Source organism: Thamnophis sirtalis, unplaced genomic scaffold, assembly GCF_051295495.1.
Source record: "Thamnophis sirtalis isolate CommonGarterSnake01/CBP01778 unplaced genomic scaffold, rThaSir2_p1.2 scaffold_1, whole genome shotgun sequence".
Classification (NCBI taxonomy): Eukaryota; Metazoa; Chordata; class Lepidosauria; order Squamata; family Natricidae; genus Thamnophis; species Thamnophis sirtalis.
Genome location: NW_028261381.1, coordinates 58,901,977 through 58,914,573, shown reverse-complemented (window position 1 = coordinate 58,914,573; position 12,597 = coordinate 58,901,977).

Genomic DNA, 12,597 nt, shown 5'->3' with positions numbered 1-12,597 from the left:
CCGGGACGCGGGAAAAATTATGAAAAGGCATGCCTGTGCCGCCAGATGCGGGACATCTGGTCACCCTATTATAAGGAACAATTGTATGATGCTATTGTGCCACCAAGTCATGGCATCCTAATGGGTAGGTGCTAAAAAAAATCAAAAGGTGTTCAATATTTGGACTGCAAACTTCGGCATTTGACACAGGATTGGGAAGATTTCTTTTCCAGAATCTCAGGGATTTTTTTTTTAATTGAAAAAAGAATGATTTTAGTTCATAGGGTTCAGAAGACTCTAACCTAATTCATTATTCAGATGTAAACTTTGCCTTGTGTTTACTGAAAACAAAAGCAAGATCTGTATTCACTTATAACCATAAATGCAAGAAGGCCAATGGAATCAATTGTGTTTTCCAATCAGATGCATGAATATATTTTGTCCTATTCTCAGGATACTGAAATTTGGACTTTAGAGAATCTTTAAGGAGAAGACTTTGCAGTTTAAAAAGTCACCAAGGAGTCACTTTCTCTACCTTATTTAACTTCACAAGGAGTGATTCATGGAAGATCACGTGGGGGAGAGGAGGAAGACCCTCTTGGCCCATATTAATGGGCTGTAACAGTCAGAAGCAGCTTGTTCAAGCACGTTGTACCAAAGCCATTTAAAGCTTTATAGCCCATAAACATTCTCAACTGTGCCTAGAAGACAACACAGATCTTCTCAAGGTTTGCAACTGAAAAACCTGTCTTGTTGTAACTTGCATTGACCGAGAAGTGGATCGTGTTATTTGATAGTTGCCCCTCCTTTCACTCTGTTCTCCATAAAGACTCTTTTGATGAATAAAGATGAAGGATGAAGCTCTAGTTTGATCATTTATTATAATATATACACCACTCTATCATGGAATACTGGGCAATTTGCATAATAAAGTACTGAAAAAAGTGAACATCCTTTCCCATGCACAAAACAATCTTCCATTTAAATTCCTACCATTCTTTGTACTATATAAATTAGATAAATAAATCCAAGAACAAACACATGCACACAAATATATATGTATATATTCATCATTTTAGCCACTGTCTATCGACTGCAGGATGAAAGCCTCTTCTGCATGTTTCATATATATGCATACACACCAGAGGTGAGTTCTGGATCCCATTGCAACTGGTACAGTGCAATGGAGCCAGGTGTCCACCACATGATTGCACGCAGCGCGCATACACATGCACGCAGCTCGCGCATGCATACTTAACGCCTGCAACGCTCTTTGACACCTCTGCGACATTCCAGCTGCTCGGTGGAGCATTGCACAGGCACTGTACGCTCTGTGCGTGGAAGCCCAAAAAACCTCAAACACTAGCAAGGAGCGAGGGCAGGCGAGTGGGCCCTCCGGAGCACCATATCGGAACAGTGTCTCGTGCTCCTGGCAGGCACCAGTACGCCCGTACCGGGGAATACCGGTCGTAACCCACCACTGATACACACACACACACACACACACACACACACACACACCATTTTTTTAAAGTTAAAAAAAACCCAACCTCCAATTTTAAAAAAAATCAAAAGTGCAGCCCAGCGCCACCACTAAAGTCCAAACACTATCTAAAGCTCTCTGGCTATCATATTAAATGGCCACTTCATTTATGGGTACTTGTAGTTGTATTGGGAGCCACACATTTGTTCCTGCTAAGGGGTCTCAAACAATTGTGACCACTGCCCCTCCCTGACCTCAGAGGGGAAAGATCTCCGACTGGGCAACAACTCCCTCCTCACCTAGTCAATAACTAATATATCTTATTCCGTAAATTGATTTAATGCTACATGTTAATTGTCTCTTGGGTTTAATCATTTTATATCCAGCCAAAGTCATTTGAGTTGGATGGCTAAACTGAATCATTCAGTAATAAGGAAACAAAGTAGAAAGTGGGAGATTTAAAATGTATAAAGGTACTTCAAATGAATGTTGGAAATGTAATGTAAATGTATCATTTATCATTTATGATGGGCATATGAAAAAGCAAAGAAATATTGGAGTAGCATTCATACTTTAATACAGAAGATTCTTAAAGTGAATATAAAAATAAAACCAGAAACTTTTCCTTTGTATTTAATGGAAAAAGACTTGAGGGGAAATGGAACTTTGAAGTTATATATGTTGATGTGGCACAATTACTTTATGCATAAAAATGGAAGGACACTTTGATCCCTACAATGGACGAATGGCTGCAAAAGTTGTTGGAGTTAGCAGAGATGGCTAATTGATGGTTTGATAAAAGGAAAAAAAACATATATATTTTTTCTACTTGAAAACCGCTTCTGCACTTTGTGCTTATGGTGGAAAAAAATGAAATGATGATTTTAGGTTATGCCAATTAGATGGATTTGTTAATAGAGAATTGGCTAGTTTATACTATTATGTAAAAGTAAAAATGTTGAGGTTTGATGTAACTATGTATCTTATTCTACTGCACTAAAGGGAGTCAGAAGTCAAAGCCTTTTCTTTCTTTTTCCCTTCTTTTCTACACCCTTCCCTTTTCCTTCCCCTAATTTTCCTATTATTTTTGTATATTATATTATATTTTGTATATTATAAACTAATAAAAAGGACAGTGTACAAAAAATGAAGTGGGGGTGTTCTTTCACAATGGATGCAGAAAGCATAAAAACTTTACTGATAATGAGAAGTAGCACTTCTAGTATTCAGGACAACAAGATATCACTGCTGGTCAACATCACTAACTTATACCCAGCAGTAAGTACAGGAAAGTGAAAAAGAGGCTGGACAGCCACTTGTCTAGAATGATATAAAGCAGGGGTGTCAAACTCAATTTCACTGAGGGCTGCATCAGAGTTGTGTTTGACCATGGGGGGTCAGGGGAGCATGGCCAAGATAGGTAGAGCCAGCTTGACGTCACTTGTGTCGGGGGGCCTGTGATGGCCTGAGTATTCAGCCAGTGAAAAGGAGTTCCTGAGCTCCATTTTTGGCTGTGATGGCCTCCTGCAAGCCTCTGCCAGTGAAAATGGAGCTTGGGAGGGCTGCCCACAACCCTCCTGAGCTCCATTTTCACTGGCAGAAGTGCCACGGGCTGCTCCTTCACTATTTCCAGACCTGGCCCTCGGGCTTTGAGTTTGATACCCCTGCTATAAAGTCTCCTGCTTGAGCAGGGGGTTGGACTAGAAGACCTCCAACATGCCCTCCAACTTTCTTATTCTGTTACTCTGAATTGACTTTTGTTGATTGTATGGGCATACCCATAAAGTTCTTTTTAGTAACAAAGTACCTTCTTCCAGAAAGTTTTTGCAAGTTCTCAATCTAACTCATTTCTCTGGGATTTCCTAGAAGTGTCTCATCCAAGCCCTAACTGGCTCCAAATACACTGATACTCTGAAGTCAGCTAAGGTCAGCTGGGTGTTGGTATCTGCTGTAACAAATAAGAGCAGAACTAAAAAAGACAAACATTGCAACTGGGTGAAGAAAAATGAAGAAAAAACAGAGGGGATGAAAAAACAAACAAAGAGAAGTGGAAAAGACTGTCCAGAGAAATTTAATTACAGGCTTAAACGAGTATAGGCTGGTAAAATGTGATTGTGTTAGTCTGACTTGTTACACGTGTGAGATTCAATAGGAAGAGACCCACAGCTGAGGTTTCAAAGTCCTTTCTCTTATTGCATAATCCAGTGCAAATACTGTCCCAAATCTTCCATTAGCTCCGAGTTGCTCACAATGTCCTTGTTGTAACACAAATCCTCTCCAAATTGCTCTGTTCATTCAGTTGAGGCATGGGGTCACAAAGGTGTTCCATAACAATGATGAGAACAATGCTTGCCATAGTGTAAAATTCTGTAATTAGATCAAAGAAAGTTAGAGGTGAAGCAGATTTCCTTTAAACAGTTCATTTAAATCAAAATGGCTCATTCGTACAAACCAGGAGACTCATTTGTTTCTAAGCCTCTTTTTTTCCCTAAATGGAGTGCAGGATGGATTGCAAAGGTATGAATAAAATAAATTATGTATCAGTGGAAAATACAACTCAGTAAGACATTAATAAATAAGACCAGATTAAGAGCCACAGAGAAAACAAGAATTGACATTGCCACTGAATGCCTCCCCAAATAAAAAAAATCCATAGCAATATCACTACCAACTCATATTTAATGTCTGTGCAAAGTATAGTGCTGTCAGCATTGACTTCATTTAGTAATCAGGAAAGAAACCACTGGACTCCATTTGAATTGAAATCAAGTGTACTTTTACTAATTATAAATAAACAGTTGCAAAGCAAAGCTGAGTCTGGTTAATTAGATGCAAAAGCGGATAATATCAGGTACAATTGAATCCCCTCCCCTTGGCACCCCTGTACATAGTCCAATTATAATGCACCCAACTGTCAGGTGGGAGATAACTTCAAAAAGTCTCATCAGGATGGAATGCCGGACAGTTAGCCTTGGTGGGAAACTCCCTTCTTCCACATGCGCAGTAAGGTGGTCAAATCAGCAACTAGAAACTTCCTCCAGCACATAATGATTCCCCTCCCAGATACCATGCCCCCCCTCCCCGTTTCAATGACAGCCGAAGCAGCAGCAAAGCAGAAGCTGACATCCGGCCCTCCTCCAGAAAAGGGTGGTCAGACCTGCAGAAACGAAAAGAACACCAACAAACAGACAGACAACAAGACACGAAAAAGGGAAAGGGAGAGGGAAGAAAAACAAGAAAAAGAAAAAGGAAAATTAGGAGAATGTCCAAAATCAGGGCTTGTCAGGATAAGCAGAGTAGAACAACGGGAAACAGGCCAACATACTTGGGCCCCAATTTCTTTGACTGCTGGGGTGTTTGAAGAAATTTAGTGGACAAATACACCTGATCACCAACCTTGTACTCATAAGGCTTAGTCCGCTTCTTGTCAGCCTGTTTCTTATGAGCACGGTGCACAGCATCTAGAGTCCGCAGAGCCAAAGGCCAAATGCACCGAAGGCGGTCACTCCACTCAGACAGCGACGATACCTGGGGCTGTTCACGGGGAACCTCAGGAATGGGCACAAAGTCCTGGCCAAACACCACACGGTAAGGGGTGAAACCAGTGCTGCTATGCACAGAATTGTTGTAAGCCACCTCCGCATGCGGCAACAAATCCACCCAATCATCTTGCTGGTAGTTGATGAAACAACGTAAATATTGTTCTAGTACAGAATTAGTCCTCTCACAAGCCCCATTAGTCTGAGGGTGGTGGGTGGAGCTTAATCCCTGGGCGGAGCCAATCCGTTTCAGAAACTCCTTCCAGAAAATGGAGGTGAACTGCACACCTCTGTCCGATATAATGCAGTCAGGCACCCCATGTAAGCGGTAAATATGGGAGATGAACATCTTAGCAAGAGACTTAGCAGAAGGAATCTTGGAGCAAGGGATGAAATGGACCTGTTTGGAGAACAAGTCGGTAACAACCCAGATAACAGTGTGTCCCTGACTCTCAGGAAGTTCGACAATGAAATCCATAGAGATCTCCTTCCAAGGGGCCACTGGGCGAGCTACTGCCTGGAGCAACTCCTGTGGCTTTCCCGGCGGGCGTTTAGCAGCAGCACAAACAGGACAACTGGCAACATATTTTTCAATGTCCTTTTTCAAAGAGGGCCACCAAAACTGTCTCTTGATGAGGTGGAGAGTGTTGATGAAACCAAAGTGCCCCGCCATTCTGGAATCATGAGCCCGTTGAAGAACAATGAGTCTAAGAGATGCAGGAACATATAATTTCGTCCCAATCCAAGGCAATTCATCTCTCATGATGCATTCATTCACGTGCTGCCGGAACCAATCATCATCCCCGAGGGCTTTTTTCAGGTTGGAAAGAAAGTCCTGAGACATCTCTACCTTAGAACGCGCTTGACTCCTAGTAACAACAGGAGCAGCGAGGCTCATTGCGGGAATGACAGGCTGGACCACATTGAGTTTAGAGCAGTTAAAGGTTAGGTTAAAGGTTTATTGCATTTATATGCTGCCCTATTCCCGGAGGGACTCAGGGCGGCTAACAAATCCAGTGGGGGGGGGGGGGTAGTACACACAAGGTAACACAACAAACAAATACAGAGAAAAGTTTAAAAACAATCAACAGTCACACAATTCGAGCGGGGAAGGGAACTCGTCAACCCCAGGCCTGCCGGAACAGCCAGGTTTTAACGGCTTTACGGAAAGCCTGAAGGGAGGTGAGGGTCCGAATCTCCGTGGGGAGTTTGTTCCAGAGGGCCGGAGCAGCCACAGAGAAGGCCCTCCTCCGGGTGGTCGCCAATCGACATTGGCCTGTAGATGGAATCCGGAGGAGGCCTAATCTGTGGGATCTAATGGGTCTTTGGGAGGTAATTGGCAGCAGGCCAAGTATAAAGGTCCAATACCATGAAGGGCTTTATAAGTGACGACTAGCACCTTGAAGCGTATCCAGAGACCAATAGGCAGCCAGTGAAGCTCGCGGAGGATAGGTGTAACGTGGGTGTACTGAGGTGCACCCACAATCGCTCGTGTGGCTGCATTCTGGACAAGCTGAAGTCTCTGAATGCTCTTCAAGGGCTGCCCCATGTAGAGCGCATTGCAGTAGTCCAGTCTTGAGGTCACAAGGGCATGAGTGACTGTTGCGAGTGCCTCCCGGTTCAGGTAGGGACGCAATTGGTGCACCAGGCGAACTTGGGCAAATGCCCCCCTGGTCACAGCTGACAGATGATGTTCTAAAGTCAGCTGTGGATCCAGGAGGACTCCCAAATTGCGAACCCTGTCTGAGGGCGTAGAATTTCACCCCCCAGCCTGAGAGATGGAATACCTAGCCAATTATTGGGAGGGAAACACACCAGCCACTCGGTCTTGTCAGGATTGAGTGCAAGCTTGTTCACCCCCATCCAGACCCTAACAGCCTCCAGGCACTGACACATCACGTCAACCGCTTCACTGAGTTGGCATGGGGCAGACAGATACAACTGAGTATCGTCCGTATACTGGTGATATTTTATCCCGTGCCGCCGAATGATCTCACCCAATGGCTTCATGTAGATTTTAAACAGGAGGGGGGACAGGACCGAACCCTGTGGCACCCCGTATTTCAGGGGCCTAGGGGTCGACCTCTGCCCCCCAACCAACACCAACTGCAACCTGTCTGAGAGGTAGGAGGAGAACCACCGAAGAACGGTGCCTCCCACCCCCACCTCCCGTAATCGCCGCAGAACGATACCATGGTCGATGGTATCGAAGGCCGCTGAGAGGTCAAGGAGCACTAGGACGGAGGCATGACCTCCATCCCTGGCTCTCCAGAGAACATCGGTCAGTGCGACCAAAGCGGTTTCCGTGCTGTAGCCAGGCCTGAATCCAGACTGAAAGGGATCTAGATAATCGGTTTCATCCAAGGACCGCCGGAGCTGAGAGGCCACCACTTTCTCAACAACCTTCCCAACAAAGGGGAGGTTGGAGACTGGATGATAGTTATTTAATATGGCTGGATCTAGCAATGGCTTCTTCAGGAGGGGTCTCACCACCGCTGTCTTTAATAGAAAGAAGCCCTCCCGAAGGGAGGCATTAACTATCGCCTGGATCCAGCCCCGTGTCACCTCCTTGCTGTTCGCGACCAGCCAGGAGGGGCACGGGTCCAGTGCACACGTGGAGGCGCTCACAGCTCCCATGGCCTTGTCCACTTCCTGTATTGTATTGAGGAAGTCTGGATAAAGCATCAGCCATAAAACTTTTCCCCCCTGGAATGTATTTCAGGGTAAAATTAAATCTATTGAAATGTTGAGCCCAGCGCATCTGTTTAGGAGAAAGTTTTCTGGGCGTTCTCAAAGCTTCCAAATTCTTATGGTCAGTCCACACCTCAAAAGGGTGCTTGGCGCCTTCTAGAAAATGGCACCATGTGGCCAAAGCCCAATGAACAGCAAATGCTTCTTTCTCCCAAATGGCCCAACGTCTTTCCGTGTCAGTTAGTTTGCGAGAGGTGTATGTGCAGGGTTGTAAATTACCTTGACTATTAGCTTGAAGTAATACAGCCCCCACAGCCACGTCACTGGCGTCAGCTTGAACCACAAAAGGTGCGTCCATGTCCGGGTGTTTGAGGACTGGTTCTTCCGCAAAAAGCCGCTTTAACTTCTCGAAAGCAGCCTGGCATTCCATGGTCCAATCCAGCGGCTTACTAGGCTTGGGTTTCGTCCCACCTTTAGACTTCAGAAGGTTAGTTATGGGAAGAGCTATCTTAGCAAAAGAAGGGATGAACTAGCTTGGCTCTATCTAGAATGACTGCCATCTTTTACCAACGAAAGCCAGAGTCAGAGTGAAAATAGTACCCCAAGATAAGGACTCCCTGAGCAGAAGTGCAATCCTGTTTAAAAGGTATAGGTGAAGGTTCCACTCGCACATATGTGCCAGTCATTCCCTAGGTGGCGGTACTCATCTCCATTTCAAAGCCAAAGAGCCAGTACTGTCCAAAGATGTCTCCATGGTCATGTGACGGGCATGACTAAATGCTGAAGGCACATAGAACACTGTTTCCTTCCCACCAAAGGTGGTTCCTTTTTTTTCTAATTGGATTTTTACGGGCTTTCAAACTGCTAGGTTGGCAGAAGCTGGGACAAGTAATGGGAGCTCACTCCATTATGCAGTGCTAGAGATTCAAACTGTCCAACTGCCAATCTTTCTGATTGACAAGCTCAGCGTTGAGCTGATTGAGCCACCACGTCCCAGTGTAATCCTGTTTAGAATAGATTAAATGTCAATTTCCAAGTTATGGGATCTATTACAATCTCCAAATTCAGTCAGGACTCAATTTCATATATATATATTTTTTAAAAAATGGCCTTTACCCAAACCATACCTACCTCAACATTTGCACAAGTTCATCTGAGTCAGATGAGGAACAGAGCAGGCTGTTATTAGCAGAATGATAACATGTTACTACAAATCCCCACAGGATCCTTCATGCATTGGGCTATTATAAAAAAAAAAAAAATGTAAGTGATAAAATAAAACCGTACCACAAGTATGATGGAGCCAAGAAAATATCCCTGAATATAGCTGACAAATATTGATCAAAAGTCTTTGAATAAATCACTTGACTGTTATGTATTGTTGCAAGTTTTCTTATGCTTGGATCCTCAGGCATTAAATTCAATGTAACTCATTTCCAAATACTAGTCAAGTAGCACCATCTTTTCCATGTTCTCTCAGCCAGCAGCTTCTACTATGTTCAGAAATCTGCTAAATCTCTTTGGAACTACATCCTGAATTCGCCTCCTCCGAATTCCATCTGCCGGCCAATGTCGGCTGGCGACTCCTCGGGGGAGGGCCTTCTCTGTGGCTGCTCCAGCCCTCTGGAATCTCCCCGTGGAGATCCGGACCCTTACTACCCTTCCGGCCTTCCGCAAAGCAGTTAAGACCTGGCTGTTCCGGCAGGCCTGGGGTTGTTGAATTATCCAGCCCCATTCGAGGTTACAGCTGTTGTAGAATTTTAAATTGTTGTTTTATTTTATTTTTTTGTATCCCCTCCCTTTTTTATTGTTAGCCGCCCTGAGTCTCTCGGGAATAGGGCGGCATACAAACTCAATAAAATGAATGAAAATGAAATGAATGAATGATCCTGTGAATCTAATTACTCAATAATGAAAAGAATTTTACTTATTATATTCCCTGTGATCAGTTTGGGCTCAGAAGACATAAATCTAAAAGACACAAATCTCTTACCCACAGTTTCTCAGTATAAATATCTAGCAATAGTATCAACTGGGCTTTCTAAACATCCTTCCTTCCTTCCTTCCTTCCTTCCTTCCTTCCTTCCTTCCTTCCTTCCTTCCTTCCTTCCTTCCTTCCTTTCTAAACCTATCTTCACAGCAATCTTGTGCAATTTCTTAAAAAGCCCAGCATTGGTAATGTATTTAAGGATTCTCATATCTGGTCTACCTCCTGTTACACAGTTTTCAGCTGGACCACAACTCTTCCTGCCACTTGCCACACTCTAGACTTAAAACAGATGCTGGACCAGTGCCTATTTTCATCCATTATGATATAAATACCCCAAGCGGCAAGTAGCTACAAATGGGTATCATTTGCTTTATCCTATTTGGATGAATTTGTTTGGGAAGAAAATATACTTTTTTTTCCGAAAAAAGCCAAGTTGATCAAATAACCACCGCAACTCAGAGTTCAACACAAACCTAAAAGGGCAACTCTTTATGCCAATGCCAAAAAATATTTTTTAAAGGTAATATAAAGGTAATGAAACCAAGAAAACTAAAGCCTTTCTGGCAACCTGAGCATGTGAATTCTGTAGTGCAACACACAAATGGACCAGGGGTGAGGGTGTTACAAGATTGAATGGAGAAGAAGTAGACATCTAAGCAGTAAATAGGTCTTAAACACTTGGGTAGAATTCCTACCCCCAATGAATCCACTGAGCTTTGAATGAGTGATTTTTTTTTAAAAAAAATCTGAAAACATTAATTGTCTTGCACACTTTTAATTCTAGCATGTTGGACAGGACAATACGATATAAATGAAGCAATTTTGCACTGTTGAAGAGAAGAAGGAATGCTCCCTTTCTGTGATATTTAATAGCCTCCATATATCACATTGACCAGTGTTTTCGACATATGCCTGGATACATTCCCTCATTTTGATTGGGATTATATATGTAATATATATGTCACATTTGTCTCTTATAAAAATCAGGAGAGAGTAGCATTCAGTATACTGATAGTTTAATTTAGGTTTTCTCATGAGTTTTCACAGCTAAAACCTTTATTGGATACTCTATACCAAAATTGTGTAAATTTTCTATGTCTTCTATGTCACATGAATCAAGTCGGTTTATTATGCATAGAAGCAAAGTAATTTAACCAGCTGTAGAGGTGTAAAAATAAATGTCTTGTGTTCCTTTTCAGAAAAATATCTATAACATGAATTGTATTAAGTGTAGTAATAAATAACCAAGAGTAATTATACACATTATGTTTAATGTGCATAAAAGAAAGTGCATAAAAATGTCAAGCTGACATAATCAAATTTTAATGAGTTCCTGCCTTAGTTCTCACTTACTTGATTTTCTTTCAAATATTTGGCCAGAATCAGGGACTTTGAACCAGGAGGTTAAATGGCATTATATTTCTGGCCATGGATAAGTCTAATCTCTTAATGCTCTCTGCACTAATTGATAAAGTACCTGGTATTCACTACACAATAAGAAAGGGAAAATTGAATCAGAGTGTGTCAGTATTAGTTCATAATCAAGATGACATATTCTCAAGTTCTATCCACTCTTAAATCACTTACCCGTAGTTTTCGGAGTATAAAACACACCTTTTTTTCCTCAAAAAAGATGCTGAAAATCTGAGTGCGTCTTATATGCTGAATACAGTATTTTTTGCCTCCCGAAGCCCCACTCCCTCAACAAAATGGCCATGCATACCCTTATGGAGGTTTTTAGAGAGCTCCTGGTGTCTGGGGAGGGCAGAAATGAGCAAAAAATGGGCCATTTTTGCCGCCCCCCCCAGCCCCCAGCAGCACTCTATAAGCTTCCATAAGGCTATGCATGCAATTTCTTTGACAAAAAACAGACCTGTTTTCATGAAAAACAGGCCATTTTTTGCTCATTTTTGGCCCTATACCCACCCCCCAGGAGCACTCTGCAAGCCCCCCCAAGGCTATTCATGCCTCTTTTTTTGGAAAAAAAAATGGGCCATTTTTGGAAGGTTTGCAGAGTGTAAAAACTTTTTTTTTCTTTTGCAAAGCTCTTTAACTGATTGATGAGAATTACATTGATCAAGTGCTATGCCAGCAGAAACAAAGTCTTAGGTGCTGCAGATTGTCAGTGATTTCTTTCTCCAGCACATGGATAATGTTATAGCCCAGCAACAGCCTGTGCTGCGTTCTAATTGGTCGGGCGAAGCACAGCCTGTGATTGGAGGTTCTAATGACAGTTGGTGACCTGAGGGTATAAATACCGGACAGTTGTAACGGATTTCTGAATCGCTTGTCATCTTGTCATCTGGTACTAATAAACATCATTACTCTCATGATCCATGGCTCCTGCGTTCCTTTCACCCAATCTTTAAAACTGGCGACGAGGGTGGGATATGCGATTCCGCAGAGCCTGGACTAAGAATAAAACTAAACAACAACTAACACTAAGCCACTCGCAACGCAACCAAGCAAACGCGAACGGAAAATACTTTGAAGACCTGTCAGAGCTGCAGCAGCAGTTGCCACCGCCTCAGGTTTCGCCTCCGATCACGCCAACCTGAGTAGATCCACAGGCGTGGACTCCATCAGTCACAGGGACGGGCAACCTACGCTTAACCTTGGCTGGAGCCGCCGCCTCTGCTCAGGGACGAGCTACGAATCGCGTTGGCTCAACCGTGGCTGAAGCTGCCTGTCTGCCTGCCTCTCTGCCACGAAGATCTACCAGACAACTCTAGAGTCTATCCGGTCTACTGTTAGCTACTGTTACAAACATTCGTGTTGCAATAAACGGTTACTGTTGCCTAAGAAGCCTCTGATTCTAGCATACAGCTTTCCAGCCTGCTCTACCTGCCTCCCGAGAAGCCATAGACATAGACGCTGCAGTCTTTCTTCCTCCAGAGCCAACCGCTGCTCCACCT